An 11,648-nucleotide genomic window follows, 5' to 3' on the forward strand; every position below is an offset into this window, starting at 1 on the left:
TTAACCAAAATGGGAATAGTAATGATCTTTGAATTATAGCATTTTAAAATCTTTTTGTTTTCTACATTTCAAAAAGTGCATGTTTAATAGAAAAAGTTATTAAATTTTCAATGTGAGAAAGTGGACTAAACAGTGCTTCGTAATGATAGCATTGTACTTAAGTGGGTAAAGTATTTTTTGATTAGCACTAAGTCTTTAAATTGATTTATTATTATGATTTTTATGATTATTATGATTCCCATTTTACAGTCAAGAAAACTGAGGCTCAGAGAGGTGATATGCCTCTGCAAGGTTCACAGCAGGAGTGTTAAAGATCAGGTAAGAGGCATGAGAGACAAAGGAGCAGGTGGCAGTCAACTCTACCAGAGAGATGTGACAGTCAGGGGTGTGTGGAAATTACCTCTGAAGAAACGCATGTAAAGTCACATATTATATAAAGTATCTCACATTGTACTGCACAGAATGCACAATGCACTGCACTGTCATAAACTTTCAGTGGGAGGTTCCCACTAGGTTTATTCTGGAGCAGGAAACTTTTGTTCCAATGATAAAGAAATGTACATGTAAATTATTTATCATTTTCACTTACTAAATTAGCAAAGAAGAAAACAGAATATAAAAAATGATAAACATGCAGTGACAAACTCAGAAACTGCAGATAACTTTTAGAAAACAACATGGCCATAAAATCAGGAAAATCTTTAAAAATACTTCTGCCCTTTGGTCCAGTTATTCCAAATGCTAGGATTTTTTTCCCAAGGAAATTATCCAAAATACATGGGAAGTTCTGCATGAACGAACAACTTGTTGTACTTCCAATAGTGAAAAATGGAAAAGGCGTACTACTCCATGAGAGTGCTGTGATTTATCCACTCTATGTGCACTTTTATTTTATTTTTTTAAAATTTTGACTGTGTTGGGTCTTTGCTGAGGTGCGAGGGCTCAGCAGTTGTGGTGTGCAGGCTTCTTTAGTTGCAGAAGGTATATGGGATTTCAGTTCCCCAATGAGGGATCAAACCTGCATCCCCTGCACTAGAAGGCAGATTCTTAACCACTGGACCACCAGGGAAGTCCCATCTATGCACACTTTTAAAAAATTATCCTCGAACATATTCTCTTTTCTTGCTTGGGTGTATGCCTCTGTCAAAATTCATCTAGATAATACTTCAGTTCTGTGCATATCACTGTATACACAATACCCCTCAACTAAAAATGAAAAAAGGTCACATATTATCTGATTGCATCTATATGACCTGTCCAGAACAGGTAAACTTACTGAAATAAAAAACATATTGGTTAGTGGTTGTCAGGGTCTGGTGGGAGGGAAGAATAGGAACTTTGACTGCTAGAGGGTAGATAAACGGTTTCTTTACTAGGTGATGAAATGTTCTGGAATTAGATCATGGTGATGATTGCACAACGTTGGTGGCTATACCAAAACGACTAAATTGTACATTTTAAAATGATGAATTTTATGATGTGAATTAAATCTCAATAAAATGAGGAGGAAAATTATTCTCATATAGTAACATAAAATTATGTGCTTAGTCGCTCAGTCATGTCTGACTCTTTGCGACCAAACGGACTGCAGCCCACCAGGCTCCTCTGTCTGTGGGAATTCTCCAGGCAAGAATATGGAGTGGGTTGCCATTTCCTTCTCCAGGGGATCTTCCCAACCCAGGGATGCAACCTGGGTCTCCTGTATTGCAGGCAGATGCTAATGGGAAAATAATCCCACCCCCATTCCCCTCAAATGAATGGTATAATACAGAATATTTCTGCATGAACATCATGGTCTCAAAGTCCCATGGACACACAATTCCAGTGGAGCATGATGTGTGGATTTCAGCAAGACTCAAAGAGACTATGAACCAGTACAAACCAGAACTTGATTTGTACACAGAAAAACCTTAACAACCAAGGGACCCTACTACATCTTTTTCGTGTTACTTACTCTGTATTAGCCAAGCATACTGACAATGTAGAAGGAAAGGTGGGGAAATCCATACTTCCTTTTCCTTTCAGTCCTTCCTTACTTACCAGTAAGCTGAGGGCAGATTGTTGATAAAATGTGCACATATCAAAAAGTAAAATAAGTGGCTTTTTTTCTTTAGCAGCATTGTACGGCTTGCAGGATCTTAGTTCCCCCACCAGCGTTGAACATAGCCGGTGTCAGTGAAAGCGTCAAGTCCTAACCTTTCGATCACCAGGGAAGTCCCAAATGAAGTGGCTTTTGTGCAGTGTTTCCTCTTTCTGGTTAGAACAAAACACATATGCATATTTGGTGGCACTTCAGGGGCTCTGAAGAGCTCCAGTTCGATAGCCCTTTATGTCTCATGCAGAAAGAAATCAGTGAGAGGCAAAGTGATTAGAATAGGAGCTTGTGAGGTTTATAAGTGGGTGGGTGAAAGAGTGGGCTACAGTTTTATAATCAAAGGAAAAGTGGGGATGGGGAGAAGACCTTCTTTGTCTTTCTTGAGTAGTAGATGCCATGCTTCCATCTTCAGCTTCTCCTCCAGGTTGGGTAGGAGAGCTTTCTTGTCCCTACATGGTCCAGCTAGATCCATAAACTGTTTTTCATGTGTGCAGACAGCGTGTCCTAACTGAGCTCACTGAGCAGGAGGTGGGGCTTGGGCCACCATTGTCTTATTGTTTTGGAAGATGATTCTGTTGCATTGTTTTCTTGCTAAACAAACCTGCTTTACTGAGTAATCATTAACTTACGAGGGTCTCCCATACATTTTCTACTTACACTCCCTTAGTGGTATTAACTCTTTAATCACCTACTTTGTCCCTTTACTCTGTCCTTATCACATACACAAGCTATGTAACACAAATTGTGATTCTACATATGAACTAAATGCTCTTATATTTGCCTTTAAAACTGTCATCGTACAATATAAAGAATGGTAAAATTTAAAAATATTTCTTTCACTTAGGGTGACACTGCTGCTGCTAAGTCGCTTCAGTCGTGTCCAACTCTGTGAGACCCCACAGACGGCAGCCCACCAGGCTCCCCCATCCCTGGGATTCTCCAGGCAAGAACACTGGAGTGGGTTGCCATTTCCTTCTCCAAGGGAGACACTAATTAGCAAATAAAAACATAATAAGTCAAGACAGAAGAGAAGCTCTGTATCTATATTTTAGTATATTTGTTGGGCTTCCCTGGTAGCTCAGCTCATAAAGAATCCACCTGCAACGCAGGAGACCTGGGTTCGATCCCTGGGTTCAGAAGATCCCCTGGAGAAGGACATGGCAACCCGCTCCAGTATTCTTGCCTGGAGAATCCCCATGGACAGAAGAGCCTGGCAGGCTACAGTCCATGGGGTCTCAAAGAGTTGGACATGACTGAGCGACTAAGCACAGCACAGCACATCTTTGATGGCACTACCCCCTCCCCCCAGAGCTTAAAACAGTTCTTTTTGACTGCTCCACAAGCCTTGTGGGATCTTAGTTCCACAACAAGGTCCTCAGCAGTGAGAACACGGAGTCCTAACCACCAGACCACAATTTCACCTCCCCAACCGAGTGCTTTTCGAACAAGGGCCTTGCATTTTCATTTTGCACTGGGCATCAAAAATTATGTAGACAGCTCTGGGTAACAGAAACACATTTTATTCAACTTCTCAGGTGGCTTCACGGTGCGATCATGTAGCAGCCCAGAGCGGTGGCCAGCCCAGGGATACAGCTGCTCACTTGTTTCCTTTCTCTGCTCTGCCTGCTCATCCTCACTTAGCCTGCACCCCAGGATCACACACCCTAAAGGTTTCACACATGAACCTTTGTGTGAGTTCTGAGACTCAGGCAAAAGTAAATGCTTTTTTCCCACTTTCTCTATATTTCAAATTGTGGAGTTAAGATATATTTACAACCTAAAGCTTGAGTGTTTTGTTTGGCGGAAATTTCTAGGACTTCAAGCCCTAGAGACAGTATCTCAAGTGACCTTGAGAGAACTGCTCAGAGGAGGCAAGGGGAGGAGCCAGGTCATACAGAAGTTTTGCAACAAAGGGCAGGTAGTCCCTTTGAACATCAGAAGATTATTCTCAATTAAAGAAAACCAGATGAGGCTTCCCAGGTGGTGCTAGTGGTAAAGAAACCCTCTCCTACCAATGCAGGGGACATAAGAAATATAGGTTCTACCCTTGGGTCAGGAAGATCCCCTGGAGGAGGCATGGCAACCCACTCTAGTATTCTTGTCTGGAGAATCCCATGGACAGAGAAGCCTGCTGGGCTACTCTATAATCCCAGCCTAGTCCATAGGGTCGCAAAGAGTCGACTAAAGTGACTTAGCTCGCAAAGAAAACCAGATAACCCAAGTTAAAGAATTTAGCACTTTTCTCTGTATGGGAAGATCCAAGTGTCTAGGCTCACTGAAACCACTCCTTTGATATGCATCTCAGCTATCTGTGGCCAGTATCCTGTTTTCACATCCTGAGCTTTCTCAGGGCTCACTGTAGGGAATGGCTACAGTCTGATGGCTGCTAGATGGCAGGTATTCTTTGCTTCCTGTGTTCCCTCAGAGCTCACCAGCTCACCATCTGTGGTAGCTGCAATCACTGGTGATGGTGACATCCTCGTTTACTGATATGGCAGGAAATACTCCATTTCTCAAATTTTTCTATATTAGAATTTAAAATAACTTTGATTTAATGTAAAAGAGCTAAAATGTAACTACATTTATTCATTAAACCAATCAACCATATAACAAACTAAGCATCAACTATGTGCCAGGATGATTTTTTTGTTGTTGTTTTGTTTTTTTGCTGCACCACACAGTACTCAGGATCTTAGTTCTCTGACTTGGGATCACACCTGTGGCTCCTTCAGTGAAAGCATAGAGTCCTAACCACTGGACTGCCAGGGAATACCTGGGGATGATTTCCATGGGAGCCAAAGGGACCAAAGTAGGGCTGACAACACTGTTGTAATGGGAAACACAGTGTCTCAGGCTGGAAGGGACTTCAGAAGCCATGAGTCACAGAAAGAATAATAAAGAAAGCTACACTTTGGCACACCTGATTTACAGGAAGAATAATTGTTTGTCATGCAAAGGGTCAGGAAGAACTTTCTAAGCACAAGGAATAGCATGTGCAAAAGCCTTTGGGCAGGACAGACAAATCCTTACCTGAAACTGCTCATTTCTTTGTTATTTTCCACCCGTTGCCCACTAGAATGCAACGCTGTGAGGGCAGGGGCTGGGTCTGGCTTCATCATATAGCTGCATTCTCAGAAGCTAACTAACTGGATCAATACTTAGTGAATGACTAAATGAAGGACCTCAACTTCTGGTTTTATTTTATTTTTTAAAAATATTTATTTATTTTATATAGCAGCCAGGTCTTAGTCGTAGCACGTGGGATCTAGCTCTTTGACCAGGGCTCAAACCTGGGTCTCCTGCACTGGGAACATGGAGTACCAGCCACTGAACCACCAGGGAAGCCTCAACTTCTGGTTTTATTAATATTTATATTATTATTTTTTTAATATTAACCAGGGCCGGGACTTCCCTGGTGGTCCAGTGGTTAAGACTCTGTGCTTCGAATGCAGGCAGCACAGATTCTATGCCTGGGGTGGGGGGAACTAAGATCCCACAAACCTGAGCCTGAGCACTCTGGAGCCTGTGCACCACAACTAGAGAGGAGCCCATATACTGCGACAAAGGATTTTGCATGACTCAGTTAAGATTCGTGCCCCAACTAAGGACTCAGTTTGCCCCCTGGTCAAGGAACTAGATCCCACGTGCTGCATCTAAGACCTGGCTGCTATATAAAATAAGTACATACTTTTTTAAATAAAATAAAACCAGAAGTTGAAGTCCTTAATTTAATCATTCACTAAGTATTTGAATGAACTCCGGGAGTTGGTGATGGACAGGGAGGCCTGGCGTGCTGTGATTGATTCATGGGGTCACAAAGAGTCGACACGACTGAGCAACTGAACTGAAGTATTGATCAAGTTAGCTAGCTTCTGAGAATGCAGCTATATAATAAAGCCAGATCCAGTCCCTGCCCTCATCCAACGCAGCCAGATAAATATATATAAAAAATTAACCAGGGCCTGTGCTGGATCTTGGGGCTAAAAGAGAAAGAGGTCTGTCCTTCCCCTCAAAGATGGCATGAAACAATGTGGAAAGGGCAGAGGCAGAGCTGCATGAGGGGGTTTGTGGGAGCACAGAGGAGGCATCTATTCTGGCCTGGGGATGGGGTCAAGGAACGGTTGGGCTTTAAAGGCCAAGTGGGACTTTGACAGGAAGTCTGGGATCAGGGAGCATCCAGAGACAGAGGGGAGAATATTGGGGTAGAAAAGAACATAGTGTGGGAGAACCATCTGTAAGTTTTGAATGGCTGTAGTGTGAACTGTGATGCTGTTGGGGCCAAAGAGACAAGGTGAGGTGCACAAGCAGGGGTCACACAAGGGAGGGCCTTGAAGGCCAGGCAAAAGTGCTTGGACCTTCTCCTGAGGCCAGCAATCTCCAAAAGTTTTGTTCAAATGAACTTAATATACTACATGAGCAAGTGTGTCCTTAATTGACATCTCCCAAAGCAGGACAGACACTTAGGATGCATTTTTGTCATTAACTGACACCGTTTCCCTCACCTGGTCTGTTTGTCTGATCTTTGTCAAGTGAGGTAGCAGAGATTTCCTAAGGAAAGGGGGTTCACATGTTGAGGGGTGGGCAGTGGGGCTCTTAGCCCCCGTTTCAGCATTCTGCAGTATAGTCTTGGGTGTAGTGCGTGTTTCTGTCAGGCTGTGCTGTGTTTAGTAGCTCAGTTGTGTTGGATTCTTTGTGACCCATGACTGTAGCCCCCTAGGCCTCCTATGTCCATGGGGATTCTCCAGGCAAGAATACTGGAGTGGGTTGCCATGCCCTCCTCCAGGGGACCTTCCCAACCCAGGGATCAAACCTAGGTCTCCTGCATTACAGGCGGATTCTTTACTATAGAGCCACCAGGGAAACCCCCTCTGTCAGGCTAAGCAAATATAAGTATCATGTACCAGGTTTCCTATATTAACCTAACTAAATGGACAACTGGTTTCAAAATGGTGGGAGGCTTCAAAATATTCCTGCAAAGAAATGGCAGTTCCAGATAATACTGAAGTTACAACAGTGAACAAACAGAAAAGGCTGAAGCTGACAGCCCCTCTCGTGAATCCCTATCCTGGTCAGTTATGTTGTAAAAAACATAATAGAATCTGAGGAAAGAAATTTTGATCAAAAAGACACTTTAGAAGACGTCCCTGGTGGTGCAGTGGATAAGAATCTGCCTGCCAATGCAGGAGACAGGGGTTCCATCTGTGGTCCAGGAAGATTCCACATGCCGCAGAGCAGCTAAGCCCGTGTGCCACAACTACTGAGCCCATGTTCTAGAGCCTTTGCTCTTCAATAAGAGAAGCCACTACGGTGTGAAGCCTGTGACCACAAGGAAGAGTGCCACTAGCTGCAACTAGAGAAAGCCCATGCAGCAACGAAGATCCAGCACAACCAAAAGTTAATTCATTCATTAATTAAAGACACTTTAGAGACCACTCCTTTAGGCAACTGGAAGCCATTTATTATTTTTAAGCTGAAGGAAGATACAGACATATTTGTAGTTTTAAGAAATCATTCTGGGAAATTCCCTAGTGGTCCATTGTTTGGGACTTGGTGCTTTCACTCCCATGGACCTGGGTTTGATCCCTGGTCAGGGAACTAAGATCCACAAGCCACATGGCATGGCCAAATATATATATAATTATATATATAATATATATAAATTATATAAATATACAAAATAAATAAAGATATAAGATAACATTTTATATATGTATATATATAAAATCACTCTGGCTATAGGGTAGAAGATGAATGGGACACAGCTAGGCTGGATGCTTAAAGATCAGTGATGAGGTTGGTGCACTGGTCCAGGTGGGAGGTGATGAATGTTGGAATCAGGTTGTTGGTCATGAGATAGAGAGGGAAAAATGAATTTTACAGCCCTGCATGTGTGTGTGTGTATATATATATATATATATTTTTTTTTTTTTTTTCCCTTTTGGCCGCACTACATGGCTTATGGATTTTAGTTCCCCAGGCAGGGACTGAACCTGACCCTCGGCAGTGGCAGTGTGGAGTCTTAATCACTGGACTGCCAGGACATTCCCTGTAGCTTTACTGGTGATGATAAAATGGGCATTACTGGGTGGAAAGTGAAAGTGTTAGTTGCTCAGTTGTGTCCAACTCTTTGTGACCTCATGGACTGTAGCCTGCCAGGCTCCTCTGTCCATGGGATTTCCCAGGCAAGAATACTGAAGTGGGTAGCCACTCCCTTCTCCAGAGGATCTTCCTGACCCAGAGACTGAACCTGGGTCTCCTGTATTGCAGATGGATTCTTTACCATCGGAGCCACCAGGAAAGTCCAAATAATTTATAGATTAATACAACTGAAGTAAAAATTCAAAAAAGTTTTTTTCCCCTAAGACTTGACAAAGTAACTCTAAAATTATATAGATTTGCAAACATCCAAGACAGTGCAAGATATTCTTTCTTTTTTTGGCTGTGCTTCGCAGCTTGTGAGACCTCAGTTCCCTAACCATGGATTGAATTCAGGCCATGGCAGAGAAACCCCAAAATCCTAATCACTAATTCACCAGGGAACTTCCACAAGATACTCTTGAAAAAGAATGAGATTCATCAAAAATCTTTAGTAATTTCAACAGTGCATACACAGATCAATGCATCAAAATAGAGAGACAGGAATAACCCAGTGTATTTATGGACACAATGTATGACAGAGATGGCTCTATAGCTCACTGGGAGAAGGATGTACTGTTGCATAAGTAAAGCTGGGACAACTGCTTATCCATTCGGGAAAAAAAAAATGAAATAGAATTCCTACCTCACACCACATACATATTTGAACTATAAAACTTTGGGCTAACAATACAGAAGAAATTCTTTATGACTTTGGGGGTATATCAGTTCAGTTCAATCGCTCAGTTGTGTCTGACTCCTCGCGACCCCATGAATCACAGCACGCCAGACCTCCCTGTCCATCACCAACTCCCGGAGTTCACTCAAACTCATGTCCATCGAGTCGGTGATGCCATCCAGCCATTTCATTCTCTGTCGTCCCCTTCTCCTCCGGCCCCCAATCCTTCCCAGCACCAGAGTCTTTTCCAGTGAGTCAACTCGTTGCATGAGGTGGCCAAAGTATTGGCGTTTCAGCCTCAGCATCAGTCCTTCCAATGAACACCCAGGATTGATCTCCTTTAGAATGGACTGGTTGGATCTCCTTGCAGTCCAAGGGACTCTCACAGGTTTTCTAAAACAAGACAAAAACTGTCATTAACACTACAGAAAAGGCTGACAAATTTGAATACATTAAAACTAAGAATTTCTGGAACTTCCCTGACAGTCCAGTGGTTAAGACTCTGCACTTCCACTGCAGGAGTTCGATCCCTGGCCAGGGAACTAAGATCCCACATTTGGAGCAGCATGGCAAAACAAACACAAAACTCTTAAGATTTTCTAGTTATCAAAAAAACAACAGAGAGAGGGTGAGAACACAAACCACAAATCTGGAGAAGATATCTGCAGCACGTATAATTAGCAAAGGACTAATACCCAGAATATGTAAAGAATTTCTATTAGTTGAAAAGAAAAACAAACCACCTAGTTTTAAACAGGCAAAGACATGAACGGAACTTTTACAAAGAAAGACTCTTAGATGGGTTATAACATAAGAATAGATGCTCAACTTCATTAGTCATGGTAGTCAAAGAAATGCAAATTAAAACCACAATGAGATATCACTTCATACCTGCCAAACAAGCAAAAAAAAAAAAAAATTGGTAGGCTGATAAGGGCATAAAACAAGAGTATTTATCCACTGCTGGTAGGAGTATAGACTGATGCAACCACTTTGGGAAACAGTTTAACATTACCTAGTTAAGTTGGACCTGAGCATATTTGCTTAAGAAATTCAACTCCCAAATTATATCTATATCTATCTACACACACAAGAATATTAAAGCAGTATTCTTTGCAATAGCAGAAAACTGAAACAACCCAATGTCCATCAACAATAGAATGAATAAGTGGATTAAACAGAAATGAAAATAAGTGAACCAGAGCTATAATATCTACATGAATGACCCTCAAAAGCAACGTTGAAAGAGAAAGTAAGTAGAAAAGGAATACACACATTGTATGATTTCATTTATACAAAGACAAAACACAGTCAAAACTAAACAATGTGTTGCTTAGGATAGTCATATAAGTTGTAAAATCCATTCTAAAAAAGCAAAGACATTAATGATAAAGACATTAATCACTGCAGTGGTAACTCCAGGGATGTGGAGAAAGGGCATGTAATAATTGAGAAGGGTAACAGGCCACTTTGGGGGTAAGGCAGTGTTTTATTCCATGTACACTCGGATTACCTGGATATGAGTGGTCACAACAGCTTAAGTGTGGGTGAGATGGGGCTGGAAAATGGAGCCCAATAAGAGAAAAAAGGAACATTAATACTTGGAGAAAAGGAGAGGAAGTTGCTTAGACCAGAGAAGGCACCCTGCGGAGAGTGGGTGCGGAGTCAGGAAAGTGAAAGACAAGGGCACATTGTGTGCAGCAAGGAGGTGGGTTGGGATGCAGGCTGAGGCACGCTGGTCTGCCTTCCCTACTGACCTTGGCTGGAGCAGTTTCAGCAGAGACCTGGGGGGTGGAGACCAGACAACTGAGGACTGAGTGGAAGGTGAGAAAGCACAGACTCAGAATGGGTTAACTCTGAAAAAAGTATGAGCGAGCAGGGGGTGGAGGTTGGGGAAGGGGGGTCCTATAAAGATGATAACGGGTCTTCACGTGGCCATTAAAACCACAAGGAGAGTTTCACAGCCATCAATTTGATAAAAATTTTTGTCAGTCTGACAAGTGGTGACAGGGATGTGACACGCCCCGTCAGACACTGTGGTGAGGCTATAAACTACTTTGGAAAACAGTTTGGCAAGACCTAGGAAAGTTAAAAACATGCCTTTAACTCCGAAACTTTACCCCTAAGTACACTTATGACTCTGACACCTACTCAGGTGAGCTAAAAGACAATGTTTATTTTTCCATTTATGCAATAATGGCAGAATGATACGCAAACTGAATGTCAGCAAATAGGAGAACAGATACATTAATCATGGGATGTAGACAATGAAATACTATGCAACAGCAAAAATGAATACATTCTAAGTCTATGCATTACTCTTACAAATATAATATCAACAGAAAAAAGCAAATTGCCGAACGATAAGTACAGTACGTTACCATTTACATGAAGGTTTTAAACACAGAAACAATTCTAAGAAGCATTTAATGATTTCTACATACGTAGCAAAAGTATAAAAACGTATACAAATTTAACTAAATTCAGGATAGTGGCAAGAGGGTGGAAGGCCTACGATATGCTAGAAACTTGACATGTTGCAGCTTTATTTATAATCTGCATGGTAGGTATCATTCTGCCCAGTTTACAGAAGAAGAAACTGAGGTTCAGGAAGGAGAGCTGGCTGGAATTTCAGTTTTACCCGGTTTTGACATGGGTTTCACTGGTTGAACGAAGGAAAGAATGCAGTTTGTTCTTAGGCCCTTCTCCGAGATCCCTTTGCTACCCAGTGCGGGAGGT

This window comes from Moschus berezovskii, chromosome 15, assembly GCF_049115385.1.
Source record: "Moschus berezovskii isolate FMDL1 chromosome 15, NW_MosBer_1.0, whole genome shotgun sequence".
In the NCBI taxonomy this organism is placed as follows: domain Eukaryota; kingdom Metazoa; phylum Chordata; class Mammalia; order Artiodactyla; family Moschidae; genus Moschus; species Moschus berezovskii.